This window comes from Pseudophryne corroboree, chromosome 2 (assembly GCF_028390025.1).
Source record: "Pseudophryne corroboree isolate aPseCor3 chromosome 2, aPseCor3.hap2, whole genome shotgun sequence".
NCBI classification, from domain to species: Eukaryota; Metazoa; Chordata; class Amphibia; order Anura; family Myobatrachidae; genus Pseudophryne; species Pseudophryne corroboree.
Window position 1 is genome coordinate 326,076,776 of NC_086445.1, and position 21,643 is coordinate 326,098,418.

Here is a 21,643-nt window from a genome sequence, read left to right on the forward strand (position 1 = left end):
ATATAGTAGGAGGACAGTGCAGAATTTTGCTGACCACCAGTATAACTATATATATAGCAGTACGGTACAGTAGTCCACTGCTCTACCTACCTCTGTGTCATCAAGTATACTATCCATCCATACCTATGGTGCATTTCAGTTTTGCACAGTTTGCTGACCACCAGTATATAATATATAGCAGTACGGTACAGAAGGCCACTGCTCTACCTACCTCTGTGACGTCAAGTATACTATCCATCCATACCTGTGGTGCATTTCAGTTTTGCACAGTTTGCTGACCACCAGTATATACTATATAGCAGTACGGTACAGAAGGCCACTGCTCTACCTACCTCTGTGTCGTCAAGTATACTATCCATCCATACCTGTGGTGCATTTCAGTTTTGCACAGTTTGCTGACCACCAGTATATACTATATAGCAGTACGGTACAGTAGGCCACTGCTCTACCTACCTCTGTGTCGTCAAGTATACTATCCATCCATACCTGTAGTGCATTTCAGTTTTGCACAGTTTGCTGACCACCAGTATATACTATATAGCAGTACGGTACAGTAGGCCACTGCTCTACCTACCTCTGTGTCGTCAAGTATACTATCCATCCATACCTGTGGTGCATTTCAGTTTTGCACAGTTTGCTGACCACCAGTATATACTATATAGCAGTACGGTACAGTAGGCCACTGCTCTACCTACCTCTGTGTCGTCAAGTATACTATCCATCCATACCTGTGGTGCATTTCAGTTTTGCACAGTTTGCTGACCACCAGTATATACTATATAGCAGTACGGTACAGTAGGCCACTGCTCTACCTACCTCTGCGTCGTCAAGTATACTATCCATCCATACCTGTGGTGCATTTCAGTTTTGCACAGTTTGCTGACCACTGTCAGGAATCGACTTACCACAGCTGCATCTGTCCGTCGGTGCGGTCCCCGTCCGGGGTCTCTACGTCTTGCTGTCACTGGTCGCCTTGTCGCCGGACGTCATCTTGGGCCTAGGAGCACTCCTGTTGTCAGCAGGCGTGCATGCACGCCGCGTTCCTGCCGGGCCGCGGCATGGGCGCCGCCATGACAGCTTACATCAGACTGCCGCATCGGCCAATCCGGAGCATGGCCGCACCTCCTCATTCACTTCCCACCAATGCCTACAGACCGGGGGGTATATCAGGAGCAACAGGGTGAGTCAGTCCTTGTCCTGGACTTCGTGTCACTCCTATGACCTGTGTCTCTGGCTCCGTTCTCCAGTTCCTCCGTTTACCTGCTTGCCTTCCAGTTTGTTCCTGTACTACCGTGGAACCACAAGCACCAGCAACCCTTGCACTTGAGTTCTAGCTTCACACCTTTACCAGCTACAGTGTGCTCCAGCCCTCTGCAGTATAGACTCTCCTCCAGGTGCATCTCGTCATCTACACCTGTTCATCAAAACTAAAATACAACAACAAAAGGCTGCGCTTAGAGAGATGAATTGTCTAAAAAACAATATAAAATTTATTGAACTTAAAATCCGTCCATTGGACAATTGAATTAAAATACACTGTAATGGATAACCTTCAATCACCTTTTCAACATCACATAAGCTTCTTTTGTGAACCAAAAATGACCCTGTATGCTTGAAACCAATTTTATCCTGGGGCTATAGCATAGTCCCTGGGCTGGAAGATTAAGTCCCAACGCTGGAGGTTCTGCAATTCCAATGTTTTAGCATAAAGTCAAGGAAAGTCCTCACCAGTATTGCGTTTTAGTTGACAAGAAAGTCCAGTCCTTAGTTGTTGGATATGGTTCAAGTCTAACAGATTCTGGGGTCCGCGGTGGTTCAGGATTGCAGTGAAGATTGTGATGAGGTGATGAAGGGGCTCACACCTGACGCGTTTCACAGCTCCTGCTGTTTTATCAAAGGTGACTTTAGCTTGTAACAGGCAGTGTATTTATACCCTAGTTAATTATCTCATTCAAATCAACTGTGTAGACAATTCATCTCTTTTGTGTGTGCACAAACTTATAAAAAAACACATTTCATTACTCTAATTAGACTCAGAGGCATAATCGGACAAAATTTGTACATATTTAATTAAAATTCATTTAGAAATATATCATGTGAGGGAGCTGCGGGTGTTGGAACGCACGCAGACTCGCTCACTTCCGGCCCTTGGACCGCACCTGTTGCTATAGCGACGGAGCTTGTTTAATTCTCCAATCGTACGGTGCCAATATGGTCACGTGACCGGGCTCGTATGACGTGATGGTTATGTGTTGGGATATACATTGGCTCACACCTTTCCTGTTAGTGAGCCGCAGCCATCTCCGTGGAGACGGAATGTATTTCCACCTTCCTTATAAGACTCTGCATAGTCACGTGATCGGAATCTTCAAGCTTTCAATAGTAACATAAATATCTTAAAATAGACACAATCTTACTTGCTCATGTAGCGCTATATAGTTCTTGTGCTGTTTTGACACAATTAGAACAGCAGTGTTACACATTTTTACTTGCAGATTATTACTGCCTATCATTTAGTTCTTTTGTTATATAAATATAGCAGCAATAAACAAGTATAAGGCTTTCTTATAGGTGAGGCTTTGTGATTTTCCAGTCTATTAATAACAATCTTACCCTAGAACTCATTCCTAACTACATGATTTCTAGATGTTTATACGTTCATATTTGTTCTGAACATTAACCATAATAAATTTCTTACAGACGATTCTTATTGAAAGAACAGTTCTATTCGTCCCAAATTTTAAAGATACATTACTTACAAAAATTAACAAAGAAATTGATCATATTTATTATATTTAATACATAAAGGCTCCACCTTATGTTTTAGATGGTTATAGCATTTCTTTCCTTATTTGTTTTTTTGTTGTTTTTTATATATTAACCCTAAAGCCCCTAGATCAGATGACACAATTAAGTTCAACTGATTCATTTAAACCTGCAGGAAATATACTGTTCATTTTTAGCATCCAGTAAACCTCCTGTCTGCACAGAGTTTTATATCGATCTCCACCACGTGTGGTTCTTGGTACAAATTCTAAGCCTACTACCTTAAGACATTTGGGATTACCGTAATGAATATCGGCGTAGTGTTTTGACACACTGTGTGTGGAGATTTTTTTGATAATATTCCTACGGTGCTCAAGGAATCTCGTTCTCAGTAAACGAGTGGTTCTACCAATATACTTTAAACCGCAACCACATGTAAGCATATAAATTATGTAGGAAGTATTACAATTCATGTATGTTTTTACCTCGTTAGAATTCTCCCCCTCATCTATATTGATCTTTAGTGTGTGGTCGGCTGTATATTTACAGGTCAAACATCTATTGCCTCCACATTTGTAAAATCCTTTGATTTTCATATTATGCTGTGATAACCAATTGGTGTTGATGGGGCTATTATCTTCCTCAATTCCTTTTAAATAACTTGGTGCTAATATGTTTTTAAAGGACCTGTTCTTCCGAAAGATAAAATTTGGTTCTTTAGGGAGAAGGTTAATTAGTATATTATCTTGTTTCAGGATATCGTAGTTTTTAGTTACAATTTTCTTAATATCTGTATAGCAGCTGTTATAGGTGGAGATAAATGATATATCAGTTTTTTTATCACAATATCTCTTGTTTTGTTTCTCTTTCGAAGGGTTGAGAAGTTCATCTCTATTTAACCCTCTAACTTCTCTCAGGGCCTTTTGTACTAAGTGGTCTGGGTATCCCCTATCTAGAAATGAATTTACCATTGTCTTGGCTTGAATATCAAAAGAAGGAAGGTCTGAACAGTTTCTCCTAATACGTATTAATTGACTTTTTGGGATACTTTTTTTCCAGGCTGGATGATGTGCACTATTGAAATGTAAATAAGAATTTGTGCCTGTTTCTTTAATGTGATTACGCGTAGAGATTTCTTGATTTATAATTTCCAATGAGACATCCAAAAAATTCATGCAAGAAGTGCTATACGAGTGAGTGAAAGTGAGGTGAAAAGAATTGTTATTCAGGTGTGTGACAAATGAAAGGGCAGAAGTGTAATCCCCATCCCAAATGATAAACAAATCATCTATATAGCGTGCGTAGAGGACCAGGTTTGCGTCGAACCCGCCACCCCACACGAGCCGGTCTTCGACCTCCCCCATGTAGAGGTTGGCGTAGCTCGGCGCAAACCTGGTCCCCATCGCTGTTCCCATCACCTGAAGATAAAAAGTGTCCAAAAATAAAAAATAATTGTGTGTCAGAATAAATGAAATGGAATCTAGAATAAATTTCTTGTGTTCCTCTCTGAGGTCACCATCCTTTGTGAGTTTATTTGCGATAGTGCAGATCCCCAAATCATGGGGTATATTAGAGTACAAGCTTTGTACATCCAGTGTTAGGAATGCATAAGAGTCCTTCCACTTAATGCCGCTAATTAAATTTAAGAAATGGGTGGTGTCTTTGATGTGTGACCTCAGAGTGGAGACGCGTGGCTGTAAAAAGGAATCAACATAATGGGATAAATTAGAAGTGAGAGAGTTAACACCAGAAATAATAGGACGTCCAGGAGGTGCCGTGAGGGATTTGTGTATCTTGGGGAGGTGATAATAAATAGGTACTGTTGGATGAGAACATAATAAAAAACGGTGCTCTTCTTTGGAAATGATATCATTTTTAATTGCACCTGAAAGTAAATTTTGAAGTTCTAAAATATATCTTTCTGTTGGGTCACTGGATAATGTTATATAAAATTCTTTATCTCCCAATTGTCTATTGGCTTCTGTAATGTAATCTGATCGGTCCTGTATTATTAATCCCCCTCCCTTATCTGCAGCCTTAAGGCCTAAAATTCTCCCCTACTGCATCTCCCAATATTTTTGATTTGTTTGTGGAATTAAACCGCTTCATAAGAACTTTATGTAGGAAGAAATATTTTGCGAAACAAACCCTGACTAAAAAGATGGAGGAAGCATACCCCATTCTATTGGATACGGGAGATATGGCAGCGATAAATATTCTCACAGAACTTTTGGAGGAAGGATCAGGGGATAAATCACAAGAGATAAAGGTCTATGATATTAATAACGAACCCAAATGTTTCAAAAATAAGTCAGATTTCTACCCAATAAAATCAAAAGGAGCAAGCATAGAGAGTTTCTACAAAACTACTCTGGATGATTTTAAAAAATTGTGTAGTGAGGATTCCAAAACCACCAATAAGAACAAAAGCAATATTAATAAATGGGAGAGGAAAGCACTATTGAAACTTACTAAAGACAGCTCCATTATTATTAAGGCTGCAGATAAGGGAGGGGGATTAATAATACAGGACCGATCAGATTACATTACAGAAGCCAATAGACAATTGGGAGATAAAGAATTTTATATAACATTATCCAGTGACCCAACAGAAAGATATATTTTAGAACTTCAAAATTTACTTTCAGGTGCAATTAAAAATGATATCATTTCCAAAGAAGAGCACCGTTTTTTATTATGTTCTCATCCAACAGTACCTATTTATTATCACCTCCCCAAGATACACAAATCCCTCACGGCACCTCCTGGACGTCCTATTATTTCTGGTGTTAACTCTCTCACTTCTAATTTATCCCATTATGTTGATTCCTTTTTACAGCCACGCGTCTCCACTCTGAGGTCACACATCAAAGACACCACCCATTTCTTAAATTTAATTAGCGGCATTAAGTGGAAGGACTCTTATGCATTCCTAACACTGGATGTACAAAGCTTGTACTCTAATATACCCCATGATTTGGGGATCTGCACTATCGCAAATAAACTCACAAAGGATGGTGACCTCAGAGAGGAACACAAGAAATTTATTCTAGATTCCATTTCATTTATTCTGACACACAATTATTTTTTATTTTTGGACACTTTTTATCTTCAGGTGATGGGAACAGCGATGGGGACCAGGTTTGCGCCGAGCTACGCCAACCTCTACATGGGGGAGGTCGAAGACCGGCTCGTGTGGGGTGGCGGGTTCGACGCAAACCTGGTCCTCTACGCACGCTATATAGATGATTTGTTTATCATTTGGGATGGGGATTACACTTCTGCCCTTTCATTTGTCACACACCTGAATAACAATTCTTTTCACCTCACTTTCACTCACTCGTATAGCACTTCTTGCATGAATTTTTTGGATGTCTCATTGGAAATTATAAATCAAGAAATCTCTACGCGTAATCACATTAAAGAAACAGGCACAAATTCTTATTTACATTTCAATAGTGCACATCATCCAGCCTGGAAAAAAAGTATCCCAAAAAGTCAATTAATACGTATTAGGAGAAACTGTTCAGACCTTCCTTCTTTTGATATTCAAGCCAAGACAATGGTAAATTCATTTCTAGATAGGGGATACCCAGACCACTTAGTACAAAAGGCCCTGAGAGAAGTTAGAGGGTTAAATAGAGATGAACTTCTCAACCCTTCGAAAGAGAAACAAAACAAGAGATATTGTGATAAAAAAACTGATATATCATTTATCTCCACCTATAACAGCTGCTATACAGATATTAAGAAAATTGTAACTAAAAACTACGATATCCTGAAACAAGATAATATACTAATTAACCTTCTCCCTAAAGAACCAAATTTTATCTTTCGGAAGAACAGGTCCTTTAAAAACATATTAGCACCAAGTTATTTAAAAGGAATTGAGGAAGATAATAGCCCCATCAACACCAATTGGTTATCACAGCATAATATGAAAATCAAAGGATTTTACAAATGTGGAGGCAATAGATGTTTGACCTGTAAATATACAGCCGACCACACACTAAAGATCAATATAGATGAGGGGGAGAATTCTAACGAGGTAAAAACATACATGAATTGTAATACTTCCTACATAATTTATATGCTTACATGTGGTTGCGGTTTAAAGTATATTGGTAGAACCACTCGTTTACTGAGAACGAGATTCCTTGAGCACCGTAGGAATATTATCAAAAAAATCTCCACACACAGTGTGTCAAAACACTACGCCGATATTCATTACGGTAATCCCAAATGTCTTAAGGTAGTAGGCTTAGAATTTGTACCAAGAACCACACGTGGTGGAGATCGATATAAAACTCTGTGCAGACAGGAGGTTTACTGGATGCTAAAAATGAACAGTATATTTCCTGCAGGTTTAAATGAATCAGTTGAACTTAATTGTGTCATCTGATCTAGGGGCTTTAGGGTTAATATATAAAAAACAACAAAAAAACAAATAAGGAAAGAAATGCTATAACCATCTAAAACATAAGGTGGAGCCTTTATGTATTAAATATAATAAATATGATCAATTTCTTTGTTAATTTTTGTAAGTAATGTATCTTTAAAATTTGGGACGAATAGAACTGTTCTTTCAATAAGAATCGTCTGTAAGAAATTTATTATGGTTAATGTTCAGAACAAATATGAACGTATAAACATCTAGAAATCATGTAGTTAGGAATGAGTTCTAGGGTAAGATTGTTATTAATAGACTGGAAAATCACAAAGCCTCACCTATAAGAAAGCCTTATACTTGTTTATTGCTGCTATATTTATATAACAAAAGAACTAAATGATAGGCAGTAATAATCTGCAAGTAAAAATGTGTAACACTGCTGTTCTAATTGTGTCAAAACAGCACAAGAACTATATAGCGCTACATGAGCAAGTAAGATTGTGTCTATTTTAAGATATTTATGTTACTATTGAAAGCTTGAAGATTCCGATCACGTGACTATGCAGAGTCTTATAAGGAAGGTGGAAATACATTCCGTCTCCACGGAGACGGCTGCGGCTCACTAACAGGAAAGGTGTGAGCCAATGTATATCCCAACACATAACCATCACGTCATACGAGCCCGGTCACGTGACCATATTGGCACCGTACGATTGGAGAATTAAACAAGCTCCGTCGCTATAGCAACAGGTGCGGTCCAAGGGCCGGAAGTGAGCGAGTCTGCGTGCGTTCCAACACCCGCAGCTCCCTCACATGATATATTTCTAAATGAATTTTAATTAAATATGTACAAATTTTGTCCGATTATGCCTCTGAGTCTAATTAGAGTAATGAAATGTGTTTTTTTATAAGTTTGTGCACACACAAAAGAGATGAATTGTCTACACAGTTGATTTGAATGAGATAATTAACTAGGGTATAAATACACTGCCTGTTACAAGCTAAAGTCACCTTTGATAAAACAGCAGGAGCTGTGAAACGCGTCAGGTGTGAGCCCCTTCATCACCTCATCACAATCTTCACTGCAATCCTGAACCACCGCGGACCCCAGAATCTGTTAGACTTGAACCATATCCAACAACTAAGGACTGGACTTTCTTGTCAACTAAAACGCAATACTGGTGAGGACTTTCCTTGACTTTATGCTAAAACATTGGAATTGCAGAACCTCCAGCGTTGGGACTTAATCTTCCAGCCCAGGGACTATGCTATAGCCCCAGGATAAAATTGGTTTCAAGCATACAGGGTCATTTTTGGTTCACAAAAGAAGCTTATGTGATGTTGAAAAGGTGATTGAAGGTTATCCATTACAGTGTATTTTAATTCAATTGTCCAATGGACGGATTTTAAGTTCAATAAATTTTATATTGTTTTTTAGACAATTCATCTCTCTAAGCGCAGCCTTTTGTTGTTGTATTTTAGTTTTGTTTTTATAAAGGTTTAACTACCCTATATAGGCAGCTGCTGCACTTTTCAAATTGGAAAACACTTAAAGCGCCCTTTCCAACCTAGGTTGGTTTGTTTCATCATTTTACACCTGTTCATCAGCCTGCAAGCTGCCAGTGTTATTCAAACTGCACTGAGAACTTTAACACTTGTCTCCTGCAATTGCTACCAGGTTTGCTATTCCCACCAACATCTCTGCTGGCTCCACGGTCCAACAACTATCGGTTTCCATACCGACACATCGATCCCCTGATCGATTGAACTTATCATACAGACTTTGCCATAGACTCTCAGCTTCCACGCTACACATTCACAATTGCATTGTTACTGTTATTTTCAAGTATACCTGCTGCCTTATTGTTTAAACTTACTGCTCAATAAACAACGTTTGCGCACATGCGCAGGAATCCAATCCGGCCTCCTCACTTCTTCCATCCTACCTCCACTGACCCACTAGCACCCCCTCCTGGGACACAAACTAAACAGAACCTGACAGTAAGTCCAGGACCGATGGATTCGGATGGTGGTCAGAATGTGGGGTCAGGGGCCTTACAAAATCTGGTCTCCCGCTTGGATGGTCAAGAGGCTGCGCAGCAGCAGATGTTCCAGTTCCTGCAAGGAATGTCCTCCCGTCTCAATACACTACAACAATCTCTGCCCAGTGCTCTTGTTTCTTCAGTTCCAGTCATCCCTGCGCCTGCAAGTGCAGTGGGTTCTACTGCACCGGCTGCATCAACTCCAGTGTCACGCTTGCACCTGCCCGTGCCCAGCAAATATGATGGCAGCCCCAAGCTATGTCGCGGGTTTCTTAATCAATGTGAAATCCAGTTTGAGTTGTTATCACACAATTTCCCCATGCCAAGATCCAAGGTTGCCTACATCATATCACTGCTCTCTGGATCAGCTTTGAGTTGGGTGTCTCCTCTGTGGGAACGTGCCGACCCTCTTATGAATAACTATACCGAATTTGTGTCAACCTTCAGACGCATCTTTGATGAACCAGGTCGCGCAACATCAGCTTCTGCAGATCTTATCTAACTTCGTCAAGGTACCCGTAGCATGGGTCAATACGTCATCCAGTTCCAGACGTTAGCAGCAGAGATTCAATGGAATAACCAAACACTGGTAGCAGCCTTCTGGCATGGACTCTCTGATCGGATTAAAGATGAACTAGCCACCCGTGACATTCCTGAGCAATTATCAGAGTTAATTTCTTTGTGTATCAAGTTGGACTCTCGCATTCGCAAACGCAACAGTGAGCGTGCTCGTAGTGAGTCTCGCAAGCCAAGAATGGTACCTCCGACACAATTTCAGCCTCCACCTTCTGACGAGCCTATGCAAATTAATAGGTCCCGCTTAACCCCTGAGGAGGAGCGGTCAAGAAGACTTCGAGAGAGACTGTCTTTATTGTGCGGCTACAGGTCACCAAATTAATTCTTGTACAGCGCATTCGGGAAACGCCATATCCTGACTTGTAAAGGAGGAGTCAAGTTGGGATCTTCTAGAAAAGCTCCTTCAAACCAAGACCTTATCCTTCCTGTGACTTTAGAGACTAGGGCTGGACTCCAGTCTGTAACTGCATTAGTGGACTGTGGAGCTGCTGGAAACTTCATTACTCAAGCTGCAGTTGATAAGTTCCGTCTGCCTGTCTGCGAACTCACATATCCAGCCTACATCACTGCAGTGGATGGTAGCCGAATTTCCAAGGGTAACATCTCTCATCAAACCAAGCCAGTGGTGCTGGGAGTCGGGTTCCTGCAATTTGAATTAATTGAGTTCCTAGTCATCCCTCAGGCAACCCAGGAGGTCGTTTTGGGTATGCCCTGGCTCCAGCTACATAATCCGCAGATTGACTGGTCCACGTTACAATTTACGTCTTGGGGTTCACACTGCCATCAGTCCTGCCTAGCCCAAGTTCGTCCTGTGAGGTCTTCAGAAGTTAAAGTTCAGTCAAGTCTTCCTGTGGCCTACCAAGATTTCTCTGACGTCTTCAGCGAAAAGGCCACCGATGTCCTGCCGCCCCATAGGGAGTGGGATTGTCCCATCGATCTCATCCCTGGCAAGAAGCCACCTAGAGGACGTACTTATCCGTTATCTGTACCTGAAACCGAGGCAATGAGTGAATACATCAGGGAGAATCTACAGAAAGGATTCATCCGCCCTTCATCTTCGCCGCCGAAGCGGGTTTTTTCTTTGTTAAAAAAAAAGATGGAGGATTACGTCCGTGCATCGATTACCGGGGGCTCAATGATATTACCGTCAAAAACAGCTATCCACTACCGCTCATCACTGAATTATTTGACAGAGTCAAGGGAGCCCGCATTTTCACTAAGTTAGATCTCCGCGGTGCCTACAATCTCATCAGGATTCGAAGTGGTGATGAATGGAAAACGGCTTTTAATACTCGGGATGGTCATTACGAGTACCTAGTAATGCCATTCGGGTTGAGTAATGCCCCAGCAGTGTTCCAGCACTTCGTTAACTAAATTTTCCATGATGTTCTGTATAAATATCATGTAGTCTATCTGGATGATATCCTCATCTTCTCTCAAGATCTCTCCTCGTATCGCCTACAAGTTCGTGAGGTCCTCCGACGTCTTCGTGAGAACCGTCTCTATGGCAAGTTGTCTAAATGTACCTTCGAAGTTCCTTCCATACCCTTCCTAGGGTATGTAATTTCTGGATCGGATCTCCAGATGGACCCGACAAAATTGGAAGCTATTGCCAATTGGTCTATTCCGAGTACTCTCAAGTCCATTCAGCAATTCCTAGGGTTCGCTAACTATTATAGGAAGTTCATCAGAGGATTCTCAACTCTCATTGCTCCTATTACCAGCTTAACTCGAAAAGTGGCAGATCTTTCCAACTGGTCAGAAGATGCCTTGGCTGCATTTCAGAAAATCAAGCAGGCTTTTATGACCGCCCCAGTTCTGTCACAACCAGATGTTAACAAGCCATTCTGTTATGAGCCACGGCTGTGGCTCATTCCTGTTTTGCATGTCGGTTAGGTATTTTATGTTATACTTCTGTTTATGTTCCCCGTGGGTGTCATGGGGTGCTTGGAGCTCTCCCTTAAGGAAAGGATACTGTTATGAACCACAGGTAGTGGTTCATTCCTATTTTATGTTTATAGTTCTCTTGCAGGCCAGGATTTCCTTTTGCTCTGGTTTAGAAGATTATTGTTTGCTGTCAGTGGTGAGTCTGTGTAATTGCGGTCTGTTCCCATGTGTTCAGCCTCACCTGGCTGCTAATTGCATCTTGTCAGTTTGGAGTCATGCAACAGGGCAGCTGCATGACATAATTAATTAGGCCTCTCTGTTATATGCTGGCTGAGTGCAATTCACAGACGCTGGTGATATTTCTAGGTTTCCAGTCTTCCAGAGTGTTTGAGTTCTGAGCTTGTTCCTGCCAGTTCCTGAGCTCCTGTCTAACAGAGTCTGTCTAGCTGCTTCCTGTGTCGATTCCTGTGTCAGTCCCTGTGTCGATTCCTGTGTCTTATCCCATGTCCTGCCGTGAAGCGTTCCTGTCCAGAAGTCCTGTGGCTTTGCCTATGCCTGGTCGAGTTTCTGGCTTCTTGGTGTCCACCGGTCTGTCGTTTGGGATTCTGCCTGTCCTCCAGTTCTGAGAGTCTGTGTCGGCAGCATTGGGGGTTCCTGTCCGTTTGCCAGTATTTGTACCGGTTCCGTGAGTAGCGGCTTTGCCGCGTCCGTCGGCCTAGGCCGCTGTATTCCTTGGTTGTATCTGTCACTGGTGTTTTGCAGAGGGTTCTGCTTATGCTGTCACCGCCGGTACACAAAAGTATTGTGTCGGTGTGTGGTCAGCATTTCCTTTGTTGTTCTTTTCCTTTGGCGGCAAGCCGCACATACATTTAGTTTTAGCCTAGTTAGTAGCCCCTGGCTTTGGTTGTTTCAGTTAGAGGGCCACTTGTTATTACCCTGTCTCAGTTCACGCTTTGTCTCTCTTTAAGACCCGAGGGGGCATCGGAGTTGGGCAAACCTAATCCGCCCTTCAAACGCGGCTGCCATGGGCCCAAGAAACCATAGTCCTGCAAGCGTGAATTGACAACACGGGTAAAACAACGGAGGTAGGGTGCTAGGGGCTATTTCCACACCACACCTTGTTTCAGTGTCACGTTCTGGTGCTCAGGACTCACTACACAACATCTCCCTTGTTCTGAGCACCAGGAACCTAACATTATCACCATCCGTACCACAAAAAAGAAATAAAACTTTTTTCTTTTTTGGCCCAGTCCAGTGTCTAGTCTAGAATCCAGTCCGGTGTTTAGAATCCAGTCCTGTCTAGAATTCAGTGCGCAGAATCCAGTCCGGTGTTTAGAATTCAGTCCTGTCTAGAATTCAGTGTGCAGAATCCAGTCCGGTGTTTAGAAATCCAGTCCTGTCTAGAACTCAGAGTGCAGAATCCAATCCGGTATTTAAAAAAAAAAAAAAAATCCAGTCTTGTTTTGTCTAGTTTAAAAATTCAGTCTTGCCTTGTCTAGTCTTGCCTTGTCTAGTCTTGCCTTGTCTAGTCTTGCCTTGTCTAGTCTTGTCTAGTTTTAAATCCTCCTATGTCTACTATGCAAGCCCTGCAGGCATCTCTCTCAGCCCTGAACTCTGTTTCAGTGCTTTGAGACCTGAGCGACTAGAAGTTTTGCAGCAATCCTTAAAGCAACTGCAAAACCTTCTGACTAAAATCTTGCTCATCTTGCCAGAAGTCGTTGAGAGTACATCTATCTCTAAAGAGACTCTTGTTCACAGTATGGTGACAAGAGAATCCTCTGGTTTAATTGAAGAGAAAAGGTTTAAAAGTTTTCTGCGGCACAGGCTCTCAGAAGAGGAGTGTCTGCGTCGCAGAAACTTAAACTTATGCCTATATTGTGGGGGTTTAGGCCACTATCTGCAGACCTGTGAGTTGCGCAAGCCAAAGTGTGGTGACAAGTCTTGCCCTCTGGCCAAGCTGAGTCAGGATACAAGACCTACTCCTGTCTCTACTGTGGCAGAGGTACTTGTCACACAACCCACACTAAAAAGCTCTCTGTCCTATAATTGGGGTCCTTGGGCAAGGGAGCCCCATTATAGATTCGGGAATCAAAGGAGAATGTTTCTCTCCTCTCTTGATTTTCCTGTTCAAGCAGAGTTGCACACCCCTGGAGCGGTACCCGATGCCCAGAGTGCTGGAGCGGTACCCGATGCCCAGAGTGCTGGAGCGGTACCCGATGCCCAGAGTGCTGGAGCAGTACCCAATGCCCAGAGTGCTGGAGCGGTACCCGATGCCCAGAGTGCTGGAGCGGTACCCGATGCCCAGAGTGCTGGAGCGGTACCCGATGCCCAGAGTGCTGGAGCGGTACCCAATACCTAGAGTGCTGGAGCGGTAATCGATGCTCTAGCTTATAGAGGGACATCAAATATTATAGCTCAGGTTTCCATACCAGAAGGGGTCTCAGAAGCTGTTACCCCAGGTAGGGACTTGAAAAGCGCAACCCCAGAAAGGGTGTCTAAAACCATAGTTCTAGAAGGGAACTCGAGAAGCAAAACCCCAGAAGGGATCTTTGAAGTAATATCCCCAAGTGGGGTCTCAAGAGACAAGGCCCCAAAGAAGGGTCTAGAAGTCGCTTCCCCAGGAAAGGACTCAAGAGGCATAGCGTTAGTGGAGGTTCTGAAGGTTATAGCTTCAGCAAAAGTCCCGGAAGTCAAAGTCCCGGGAGGAGTTTCGATAATTATCGACTCAGAGAGGGAGGCCAATGGCTCAGTCCCAGTGAGGGAAGCCGATGGCTCGGTCCCAGTGAGGGAGGCCGATGGCTCGGTCCCAGTGGGAGAAAGGCCGACGGCTCGGTCCCAGTAAAAGAATCCGAGGTGCTGACCCCAGCAGGGTTCCCGAAGGTCACTGCCCCGGGTGGGGTTCAGAAGGTCACTACCCCGGGTGAGGTTCAGAAAGTCACTGCCCCGGGTGGGGTTCAGAAAGTCACTACCCCGGGTGGGGTTCAGAAAGTCACTGCCCCGGGTGGGGTTCAGAAAGTCACTGCCCCGGGTGGGGTTCAGAAAGTCACTGCCCCAGGTGGGGTTCAGAGAGTCTCAGCCTCGAGTAAGGTCAATAGTGACCAGGTCCTAGCAAAGCACTCCAGTCAGTCAGATGGGAAGGAAACAGATCCTGACTCTGTTGATATCTCAACATCCATAATCTTTGATGGGGACTTAGTCCAATTTCTGGCGCTTTACAAACACTATTACATCATTATGTTGTCTAGACCATTTCTAGGCATCACTTCAGAGAACCTTGTGCTCTATCTGATTTATTCCTTTAGAGGAGAGCCTTTTGAGTGGGCGACCAGCCTAATGAAAGCTGAAGATCCCATTCTTCAGGATCTCCCAGCATTCAGTGATGCAGTTATTAAAAGCTATGGTTCCAAAGAAATTGGTTCAGGTTCCTCTAAGTCACCCGTCTTGTCTGCTGAGAGTCCACCAAATACTGTAAACTCGGCACAAGAGTCTCAGCCCGTTGTTTTGACTGCAGGATGTGCTTTTCTGTCTTCTTCTTCTAATAGGAGTACTTTGCCTGAAAGTTCAGCTCCCAAGGGTAAGAAACCTATCTCTGATTTGAACGCAGCCTTGCTAAGTGGTACCATCGGTTCAGACAATGTTTGGGGAATTACCTTGGTCAGACCTAAAGAGCTTTGTAAAAAGAAGTAGAAGAAGAAGAAGAAGAAAAAGAAATAATTTTTGACTCTTGCCTTGATAAAAAAAAAAAACAAGATTTTTTTTTCCTTGTCTTGTGTCCAGTGGCCACCGTCAAGGGGAGGGCACTGTTACAAGCTGTTGTTACAGCTTGTTTCTGTTTTCTTGTCTGTTAGACCAATGTGTCAGGTTTTTTTTGTATCCCTTGTTTTGGATAGTCTGAATTTTGGGGTCCTTTGACCCCTCCTCAAGGGGGGGGGGTACTGTTATGAGCCACGGCTGTGGCTCATTCCTGTTTTGCATGTCGGTAAGGTATTTTATGTTATTCTTCTGTTTATGTTCCCCGTGGGTGTCATGGGGTGCTTGGAGCTCTCCCTTAAGGAGAGGATACTGTTATGAACCACAGGTAGTGGTTCATTCCTATTTTATGTTTATAGTTCTCTTGCAGGCCAGGATTTCCCTTTGCTCTGGTTTAGAAGATTATTGTTTGCTGTCAGTGGTGAGTCTGTGTAATTGCGGTCTGTTCCCATGTGTTCAGCCCCACCTGGCTGCTAATTGCATCTTGTCAGTTTGGAGTCATGCAACAGGGCAGCTGCATGACATAATTAATTAGGCCTCTCTGTTATATGCTGGCTGAGTGCAATTCACAGACGCTGGTGATATTTCTAGGTTTCCAGTCTTCCAGAGTGTTTGAGTTCTGAGCTTGTTCCTGCCAGTTCCTGAGCTCCTGTCTAGCAGAGTCTGTCTAGCTGCTTCCTGTGTCGATTCCTGTGTCAGTCCCTGTGTCGATTCCTGTGTCTGATCCCGTGTCCTGCCGTGAAGCGTTCCTGTCCAGAAGTCCTGTGGCTTTGCCTATGCCTGGTCGAGTTTCTGGCTTCTTGCTGTCCACCGGTCTGTCATTTGGTATTCTGCCTGTCCTCCAGTTCTGAGAGTCTGTGTCGGCAGCATTGGGGGTTCCTGTCCGTTTGCCAGTATTTGTACCGGTTCCGTGAGTAGCGGCTTTGCCGCGTCAGTCGGCCTAGGCCGCTGTATTCCTTGGTTGTATCTGTCACTGGTGTTTTGCAGAGGGTTCTGCTTATGCTGTCACCGCCGGTACACAAAAGTATTGTGTCGGTGTGTGGTCAGCATTTCCTTTGTTGTTCTTTTCCTTTGGCGGCAAGCCGCACATACATTTAGTTTTAGCCTAGTTAGTAGCCCCTGGCTTTGGTTGTTTCAGTTAGAGGGCCACTTGTTATTACCCTGTCTCAGTTCACGCTTTGTCTCTCTTTAAGACCCGAGGGGGCATCGGAGTTGGGCAAACCTAATCCGCCCTTCAAACGCGGCTGCCATGGGCCCAAGAAACCATAGTCCTGCAAGCGTGAATTGACAACACGGGTAAAACAACGGAGGTAGGGTGCTAGGGGCTATTTCCACACCACACCTTGTTTCAGTGTCACGTTCTGGTGCTCAGGACTCACTACGCAACATCTCCCTTGTTCTGAGCACCAGGAACCTAACATTATCACCAGCCGTACCACAAAAAAGAAATAAAACTTTTTTCTTTTTTGGCCCAGTCCAGTGTCTAGTCTAGAATCCAGTCCGGTGTTTAGAATCCAGTCCTGTCTAGAATTCAGTGTGCAGAATCCAGTCCGGTGTTTAGAATCCAGTCCTGTCTAGAATTCAGTGTGCAGAATCCAGTCCGGTGTTTAGAAATCCAGTCCTGTCTAGAACTCAGAGTGCAGAATCCAATCCGGTATTTAAAAAAAAAAAAAATCCAGTCTTGTTTTGTCTAGTTTAAAAATTCAGTCTTGCCTTGTCTAGTCTTGCCTTGTCTAGTCTTGTCTAGTTTTAAATCCTCCTATGTCTACTATGCAAGCCCTGCAGGCATCTCTCTCAGCCCTGAACTCTGCTTTCAGTGCTTTGAGACCTGAGCGACTAGAAGTTTTGCAGCAATCCTTAAAGCAACTGCAAAACCTTCTGACTAAAATCTTGCTCATCTTGCCAGAAGTCGTTGAGAGTACATCTATCTCTAAAGAGACTCTTGTTCACAGTATGGTGACAAGAGAATCCTCTGGTTTAATTGAAGAGAAAAGGTTTAAAAGTTTTCTGCGGCACAGGCTCTCAGAAGAGGAGTGTCTGCGTCGCAGAAACTTAAACTTATGCCTATATTGTGGGGGTTTAGGCCACTATCTGCAGACCTGTGAGTTGCGCAAGCCAAAGTGTGGTGACAAGTCTTGCCCTCTGGCCAAGCTGAGTCAGGATACAAGACCTACTCCTGTCTCTACTGTGGCAGAGGTACTTGTCACACAACCCACACTAAAAAGCTCTCTGTCCTATAATTGGGGTCCTTGGGCAAGGGAGCCCCATTATAGATTCGGGAATCAAAGGAGAATGTTTCTCTCCTCTCTTGATTTTCCTGTTCAAGCAGAGTTGCACACCCCTGGAGCGGTACCCGATGCCCAGAGTGCTGGAGCGGTACCCGATGCCCAGAGTGCTGGAGCGGTACCTGATGCCCAGAGTGCTGGAGCGGTACCCGATGCCCAGAGTGCTGGAGCGGTACCCGATGCCCAGAGTGCTGGAGCAGTACCCGATGCCCAGAGTGCTGGAGCGGTACCCAATGCCCAAAGTGCTGGAGCGGTACCCGATGCTCTAGCTTATAGAGGGACATCAAATATTATAGCTCAGGTTTCCATACCAGAAGGGGTCTCAGAAGCTGTTACCCCAGGTAGGGAATTGAAAAGCGCAACCCCAGAAAGGGTGTCTAAAACCATAGTTCTAGAAGGGAACTCGAGAAGCAAAACCCCAGAAGGGATCTTTGAAGTAATATCCCCAAGTGGGGTCTCAAGAGACAAAGCCCCAAAGAAGGGTCTAGAAGTCGCTTCCCCAGGAAAGGACTCAAGAGGCATAGCGTTAGTGGAGGTTCTGAAGGTTATAGCTTCAGCAAAAGTCCCGGAAGTCAAAGTCCCGGGAGGAGTTTCGATAATTATCGACTCAGAGAGGGAGGCCAATGGCTCAGTCCCAGTGAGGGAAGCCGATGGCTCGGTCCCAGTGAGGGAGGCCGATGGCTCGGTCCCAGTGGGAGAAAGGCCGACGGCTCGGTCCCAGTAAAAGAATCCGAGGCGCTGACCCCAGCGGGGTTCCCGAAGGTAACTGCCCCGGGTGGGGTTCAGAAGGTCACTACCCCGGGTGAGGTTCAGAAAGTCACTGCCCCGGGTGGGGTTCAGAAAGTCACTACCCCGGGTGGGGTTCAGAAAGACATTGCCCCGGGTGGGGTTCAGAAAGTCACTGCCCCAGGTGGGGTTCAGAAAGTCACTGCCCCAGGTGGGGTTCAGAGAGTCTCAGCCTCGAGTAAGGTCAATAGTGACCAGGTCCTAGCAAAGCACTCCAGTCAGTCAGATGGGAAGGAAACAGATCCTGACTCTGTTGATATCTCAACATCCATAATCTTTGATGGGGACTTAGTCCAATTTCTGGCGCTTTACAAACACTATTACATCATTATGTTGTCTAGACCATTTCTGGGCATCACTTCAGAGAACCTTGTGCTCTATCTGATTTATTCCTTTAGAGGAGAGCCTTTTGAGTGGGCGACCAGCCTAATGAAAGCTGAAGATCCCATTCTTCAGGATCTCCCAGCATTCAGTGATGCAGTTATTAAAAGCTATGGTTCCAAAGAAATTGGTTCAGGTTCCTCTAAATCACCCGTCTTGTCTGCTGAGAGTCCACCAAATACTGTAAACTCGGCACAAGAGTCTCAGCCCGTTGTTTTGACTGCAGGATGTGCTTTTCTGTCTTCTTCGTCTAATAGGAGTACTTTGCCTGAAAGTTCAGCTCCCAAGGGTAAGAAACCTATCTCTGATTTGAACGCAGCCTTGCTGGGTGGTACCATCGGTTCAGACAATATTTGGTGAATTACCTTGGTCAGACCTAAAGAGCTTTGTAAAAAGAAGTAGAAGAAGAAGAAGAAGAAAAAGAAATAATTTTTGACTCTTGCCTTGATAAAAAAAAAAAAAACAAGATTTTTTTTTCCTTGTCTTGTGTCCAGTGGCCACCGTCAAGGGGAGGGCACTGTTACAAGCTGTTGTTACAGCTTGTTTCTGTTTTCTTGTCTGTTAGACCAGTGTGTCAGGTTTTTTTTGTATCCCTTGTTTTGGATAGTCTGAATTTTGGGGTCCTTTGACCCCTCCTCAAGGGGGGGGGGGGTTCTGTTATGAGCCACGGCTGTGGCTCATTCCTGTTTTGCATGTCGGTAAGGTATTTTATGTTATTCTTCTGTTTATGTTCCCCGTGGGTGTCATGGGGTGCTTGGAGCTCTCCCTTAAGGAGAGGATACTGTTATGAACCACAGGTCGTGGTTCATTCCTATTTTATGTTTATAGTTCTCTTGCAGGCCAGGATTTCCCTTTGCTCTGGTTTAGAAGATTATTGTTTGCTGTCAGTGGTGAGTCTGTGTAATTGCGGTCTGTTCCCATGTGTTCAGCCTCACCTGGCTGCTAATTGCATATTGTCAGTTTGGAGTCATGCAACAGGGCAGCTGCATGACATAATTAATTAGGCCTCTCTGTTATATGCTGGCTGAGTGCAATTCACAGACGCTGGTGATATTTCTAGGTTTCCAGTCTTCCAGAGTGTTTGAGTTCTGAGCTTGTTCCTGCCAGTTCCTGAGCTCCTGTCTAGCAGAGTCTGTCTAGCTGCTTCCTGTGTCGATTCCTGTGTCAGTCCCTGTGTCGATTCCTGTGTCTGATCCCGTGTCCTGCCGTGAAGCGTTCCTGTCCAGAAGTCCTGTGGCTTTGCCTATGCCTGGTCGAGTTTCTGGCTTCTTGCTGTCCACCGGTCTGTCATTTGGTATTCTGCCTGTCCTCCAGTTCTGAGAGTCTGTGTCGGCAGCATTGGGGGTTCCTGTCCGTTTGCCAGTATTTGTACCGGTTCCGTGAGTAGCGGCTTTGCCGCGTCCGTCGGCCTAGGCCGCTGTATTCCTTGGTTGTATCTGTCACTGGTGTTTTGCAGAGGGTTCTGCTTATGCTGTCACCGCCGGTACACAAAAGTATTGTGTCGGCGTGTGGTCAGCATTTCCTTTGTTGTTCTTTTCCTGTGGCCGCAAGCCGCACATACATTTAGTTTTAGCCTAGTTAGTAGCCCCTGGCTTTGGTTGTTTCAGTTAGAGGGCCCCTTGTTATTACCCTGTCTCAGTTCACGCTTTGTCTCTCTTTAAGACCTGAGGGGGCATCAGAGTTGGGCAGACCTAATCCGCCCTTCAAACGCGGCTGCCATGGGCCCAAGAAACCATAGTCCTGCAAGCGTGAATTGACAACACGGGTAAAACAACGGAGGTAGGGTGCTAGGGGCTATTTCCACACCACACCTTGTTTCAGTGTCACGTTCTGGTGCTCAGGACTCACTACGCAACATCTCCCTTGTTCTGAGCACCAGGAACCTAACACATTCGAGTTGGAGGTAGATGCGTCTACAGTGGGAGTCGGAGCTGTTCTCTCCCAAGTGGGGGTTGATGGGAAGATTCACCCTTGTGGGTTCTTCTCTCGCAAATTCCTTCCCGCGGAAGCTAATTACTCCATCGGTGACCAAGAATTACTGGCGATCAAGCTGGCTCTTGAGGAGTGGAGGTATCTCCTGGAAGGAGCAAAGTTTCCTTTAAAATCTACACGGATCACAAGAACCTCCTCTACCTAAAGGCAGCCCAGTGTCTTAATCCTCGCCAGGCCTGGTGGGCAATGTTCTTCTCTCGTTTCAACTTTAAGTTTCATTTCCGTCCAGGTTCTCAGAATACCAAAGCTGATGCTCTGTCTCGTTCTATGGAATCCGAAGAGGAGATTTCCGATCCAGTTCCACATTCTATTTTGAATCCAGTTGTGTTTGCTTCGTCTCAAGTTACTCCTGTTCCGCCTCCTGGCAAGATTTTTGTTTCCCCTGAGCTTCGTTCTAAATTGCTGTCTTGGGCTCATCAGTCCAAGTTCACAGGGCATCTTGGTGTCCTAAAGACTTTCAAGTTCCTGTCTGAAACTTACTGGTGGCCAAAAATGAAGGTCGACATCAAGGACTTCGTGGCATCCTGCCCCAAGTGTGCCCAGCATAAGACTCCCAGACAGTCTCCGGCAGGTCAGTTACAACCATTATCCGTACCCAGCCGTCCCTGGTCTCACCTGGCCATGGACTTCATCTCCGATCTACCCTCCTCTCAAGGATTCAATACCATCTGGGTAGTTGTCGACAGGTTTACCAAAATGGCCCATTTTGATCCACACCAAGGTCTCCCTTCCGCCCCAAAACTTGCTCAAGTCTTCCTACGGGAGATTTTCCGCTTACATGGACAGCC